Source organism: Metopolophium dirhodum, chromosome 1, assembly GCF_019925205.1.
Source record: "Metopolophium dirhodum isolate CAU chromosome 1, ASM1992520v1, whole genome shotgun sequence".
Classification (NCBI taxonomy): domain Eukaryota; kingdom Metazoa; phylum Arthropoda; class Insecta; order Hemiptera; family Aphididae; genus Metopolophium; species Metopolophium dirhodum.
Window position 1 is genome coordinate 14,323,892 of NC_083560.1, and position 6,000 is coordinate 14,329,891.

The 6,000-nt window shown below is 27.9% G+C and overlaps 1 pseudogene; it reads right to left on the bottom strand.

The window, feature by feature from the left end:
* Nucleotides 1–2,199: 2,199 nt before the first annotated feature.
* LOC132934380 (histone deacetylase HDAC1-like) lies at nucleotides 2,200–5,002 on the bottom strand (annotated as a pseudogene).
* Nucleotides 5,003–6,000: the final 998 nt, after the last annotated feature.

A 6,000-nucleotide genomic window follows, 5' to 3' on the forward strand; every position in this document is an offset into this window, starting at 1 on the left:
TGTCGATATTCTGGACAGCTTCACAAATTTTGATATTAGATCTCACCAATATCAACAATAATTATTGCTGTATTACATTTTGGTCACTTTTTTTAAATTCAATTGTTTGTTCATGAATCATTTTTCAATCAAGTGGGTCTATTACTAGGTGAATTGCGTTCCGCAAAAAAAGATTCAAAAAGGGTTATAGTCTAGCATCCTCTTAAGCACATGATGTTTTAACCATTTAAGATTATTGCTATTGTAAATCACCTAATAATTCTTGTGAACAAATTTTCAGAAATTATTTTATATTATTTTATATTATAAAAAATTACAACAAAATAACTAAAATCATTAATCTTGTTTATTTTATAATTGACTGACAGTGTCAAAAGCCTTCTTAAAATCCGTTGTTATGGTATCGACTTGATTTATAAATTATTATATATTATATCATTGAATTAAAATGTAATACCAATTACTATCCATTATACACTGACCCACTTGATTGAAAAATGATTCATGAACAAACAATTGAAATTTCAATAATCAAGTGGGTCAGTGTATAATGGATAGTAATTGGTATTACATTTTAATTCAATGATATAATATATAATAATTTATAAATCAAGTCGATACCATAACAACGGATTTTAAGAAGGCTTTTGACACTGTCAGTCAATTATAAAATAAACAAGATTAATGATTTTAGTTATTTTGTTGTAATTTTTTATAATATAAAATAATATAAAATAATTTCTGAAAATTTGTTCACAAGAATTATTAGGTGATTTACCATAGCAATAATCTTAAATGGTTAAAACATCATGTGCTTAAGAGGATGCTAGACTATAACCCTTTTTGAATCTTTTTTGCGGAACGCAATTCACCTAGTAATAGACCCACTTGATTGAAAAATGATTTCATGAACAAACAATTGAATTTAAAAAAAGTGACCAAAATGTAATACAGCAATAATTATTGTTGATATTGGTGAGATCTAATATCAAATTTGTGAAGCTGTCCAGAATATCGACAAAAAAGTAGGATACATGATGAAGCTGATACTAGGACGCAAGCATAAGCATTGCCTTCGCCTAATATTCCTACACCATTTATTAACCTTTTACCAACTCAAACAATTGAGAATGTTAAATGGAAAAAAGAAAAGCTGCCCATAGGCCATCGTGATGCGCGCGCACAGGGTGCCAAAATGACATGCTGGCGTGAGACGCTCTTGTAATTATTAGGATTCCAATTTACTAATAATCAGACAATCAGTAGGTATTCAGAAGGTATTCAGTTTTACTATGAACTCAATTACATATAAGTATTTATTAATTATTATTATACTGGGTAAATATACGATATACCTATGTGAATGGCATGTTTTAATATTAGGTATTAATTAGATACCTGTGTATTATGTTTTATAATAATTTTAATACATTATTGAAACATCATAAATTCGTAATTTAATTAAAATTCACACTTCAAAATCACAAGGGCTTATAATAAGTACATTTTTGGGAGCATACTACTTACATCCAAAATTACTATTACTAGGTGAATTGCCGTTCCGCAAAAAAAGATTCAAAAAGGGTTTATAGTCTAGCATCCTCTTAAGCACATGATGTTTTAACCATTTAAGATTATTGCTATTGTAAATCACCTAATAATTCTTGTGAACAAATTTTCAGAAATTATTTAAAGTCTACTAATAATTTAAATTAATTGTTTTTGTTTGCAGGAACAAATGAAGAATATGTAGTAAAAATATAAGATCAACATAACTCTGGAAAAAATAAAAAAAAACACTATAACAAGTGTAAAAGAAGAGATGGAACTGGACAAATGGAATAATAATGTAGCTAACATTTGATAAAGGTTTAGTTTTACATGTTCAATAATTATAAATTTATTTTAATGCAGATTATAAAACAATACCGGCCCATAGATTGAAATGCATTTAATAACACAGAATAGTTATAAAATAATGTAATGAATATTATTCATTTTGTTTTATACAAATTACTAAGGGCGTTATTATTAGAGTTAACAATCATACACCATAAATTAGTAACTATAAATAAGATAATTTACTAAATTACATTAACCGCCACTATTTATCGAAGTTATGTACACAAATGAATGACAGTAAATCATTGTTTTACTTTTATTATTTTTACAATTTTAATATATAATTTAGTCATAACTTCAGGATTTGATAGCATCCTTTTTATTAGAATCATCATAACTAACAGATTTGTCTTCTTCATCATCTAAAACAAATATTTAATATATTAATTAACACAATATATTCAGGCATTAAGTGATATTATAATCTTCAAACACAATTGAACCCATAATTGTATGAATAAAATGTATGCACTTAGGGAAGCTTGCCTTAAATAGTAAATACAACACTGCCTATACTTGAAAGTTATATAAACGAATGCAACATAATTATATATGCAACATAATTTCAATAAAACTACATAAGATAACATAATTTTATTAGAAACTCAACAGAACCTACCCAACCAACCAATTAAAATTTAAAAATCTTGAAGTAATTGATTTTGATGAACATAATGGTTTGGCGCCACTGTAAGTAACATTATTCTATTAAATTAATAATTATATGCGTAAAAAATAAAACAAAACATCATTATATAAGTATTACCTATAGAAAATAGCTCACAATGTTTATGTGCATTATATTAAATTCTAAACAAAACATTTCAATATTGGTATCAAATAATAGACATTAATTCGCCAAATTACAGAGAACTATTCAGGCATTATTAAAGGAAAAAATGTAGCTGTCATTATTTATGAAGAACACTTAGCAACCTTCGTACAAGATCTTGTTTTGGAACATTAAATAGTAAATAATTATGTAAGAAAATGTATTTTTGGCTATAAACTAGGGTGTTCATTCTTCAAAACAGAATTTTTTTTTATGAAATTCAAATTTAAAACGTCAACATTAGCTCTACATATTTTAAACTTAAAATGATTGACGTATACAATAGAAATTTTAAAAATTGGCATTTAGCCACTGCAGTTTGATACCACATTTTTGTTTGTGTTGTGAGTACCTTATATAAAAAATAATTACCTTTTAGAATATTAAATTTAGGTTTATCTACTTCCATCCTTCTAGAGTTAAAACGTACTTATTTTCTAACAGGTGCAACCGTTTTATAAGATCTAAAACAAAAACATTATTATATACCTACATGGAATATTATAATAGTAAAAAAAAAAACAGTGGCTATACACTGTTATCTTTTCGGCCACCACCCCCTACTCGGGAGCCATTCCTTCATCCTCACTATCGCTAAAATCATTGTCAGGTGCAATTCGTTTGTCTGTAATAACTGAGGATTCCGTTCATCTGGGTTAACATTATCTTCATCTTCAGACTCACTACTTACACCGTCTTCAGGAATAGCTAATATAAAATTAAGAATTAAATGGTAAATAATTCATTCAAAACTCAAATGTTTGTATTAAAAAAATTACTATTTAATTAAAATTGTGAGTATGATAAAATTTACCTTGGACTTGAACTCCTGGGGCATGAGGTAGCATTCGTAAGTTTTCGAAGAGTCGGTTTTTAATTTTTTCTAAATAGTCAGTAGTATTTGTATTGGTCATATTTGAAGGACTAATATGAAGTTTGTAATCGGGTTGAAAGAATTCAATATACTCATTATAAGGTAATTCGTTAGCAATTTCAGCTCCTAAGGCCACAGCCGTCTCATATGTCCAACATCGAGATACATTTCGGATAGTATAACCACCTCCACCAACCATAAGAAAAGGTAAGCCATAACGTTTCACAAATTCAACACATTTACCATGACCTAAAAACATTAATTTAGTTTTTAAATTTTAAATTTAAAAATGTATTAAATATAAAACTTCCATACCTTTAACAGTTAAATTAAAACATCCAAGCCTGTCTCCTGTAAGTGAATCTGCTCCACATTGTAATACAACTGCACTAGGTTGGAAAGTCTCCATTACTTTAGTAATTATTGGTACAAATATTGATTCATAACTATCATCATCCATTCCATCTCCTAAGGGAATGTTAACTGCATAGTATTTTCCTTTTCCAGCACCAATGTCCTAAAATAATGAAAACATTTCAATATTGCTATCAAATAATTTATTTACCAGAAACCACTTATTAAAATAAATGCTTATATTTCAACCACTGACAGGTTAATTATTTTACTATTCATTGACTTACTCTAAGTTTACCAGTACCAGGGAAATAATCGCCATATTTGTGGAATGAAACTGTCATAACTCTATCAGTAGTGTTAAATGCTTCTTCAACGCCATCACCGTGATGAACATCAATATCGATGTACAATACTCGTTGATGGTATTTAAGCAATTCTAATATACCAAGTACGATGTCATTAACATAACAAAAGCCACTAGCTTCAGATTTTTTTGCGTGATGGAGACCACCTCCCCAATTTATACAAATATCTGTAGATTGCTCATTTAACTTTACAGCTGCTGCTACTGAACCGCCCGCAGATAGCTGGCTAAATTCGTACAGACCATCAAAAACTGGACAATCATCACCTACATTGACTATAAAAAAAAAGAAATAACTGACTTAGTTAATATTTATTAATCAATATTTACAGATACATTTGAGTAAAAGTGACAGTATACTTACATCTTTGCATTTGTTTACGATATTTGTTCATATTATCTGGACGAATACTTTGTAAGAAGCGTATATACACATCACTATGAAATTTGGTCATTTCTTTTACAGTTGCTTTATGAGGTCTCTAAATTATAAACATTGATTTTATTAGCAAATTAATAAATTGAAAAATATCATTAATACTAAAATATATCAAACTTAACTTACATATATTTCCATTTTTCGGTATAAACCGTAATTTAAAACCAATTCATGAGTCATTCGAATCCTATGTGGTTTCATAGGATGACCTTGTCCATAATAATAGTTCTCTATGTCACCTGTAAAAATGTATAGTAGTAAATTAAATTAAAAAGCTTTTTGAAATTGATAGAAAAAGTATTACATCAATAAAAAGCAACCATAGACACAACAACTTTAATACAAATTTAATTTCTTAATACCTTGTACAGTATAAATACCTAAGTATAAATATCTAATTTATAAATATCTAAGGGTGATACACATTATAATATTAAGTTACATTTTTATATTTTTACAACAAGAAGAATTCTTTTTTTTTACATTAGATAATATACCTTGGAATGTTTATAAAAAGTACAATTTTATGATTTAGGTATTGAATATGGCGCTTGATTTGTGTATTGTGTATATAAAAGTATTAACTAACATGTCATATGAGAACTAAACTAAACATTATGTACCTAATTTATAATACTGCAATAGTTGTTATTTTTTAAGTCTATGTATCATGAAATGAATCAAAAGCTGTTGTCATTATTGTACCTATTATTTAAAATTTGAATCACTTAGGTATTGTACTTCTGCCAATGAAAATAGTCATCAGTGGAGCACTCTATACGATTCAGTGGTATAAAACTATAAATTGATACCAATAAAATGTTGTCAATATTTTGAATTTCTCCTCGGATTCCTCAACATCTAGGATAGGTATGTAATATTGACATTGGTATCCAGGTGTAATGACTGAGGTTAACACAACAAAAATAGGGAATAAATCAATTTGTTTAGTCACAACTGGCAGAACTTAAAATTTGGCACAGTGTGAAACCAGCATATGGCTGAGAAACAACATTTTGTTATTATTTTTCTAGAAAGCCATGATATAAAATATTTTGTTTTTGTATTTTTTCAAAAAAATAAATACCATCCCTAGTGATTATATATTCTATTCAGAATAAGAACGGACCAGGTGGCGGACAAAAACACATCCAACCCCAAAAATATTCACTATTACCGAATAATTAACAAATCGGCCACCAAGTCTGGCAGTGCCAAGCTCAGTTGCGATA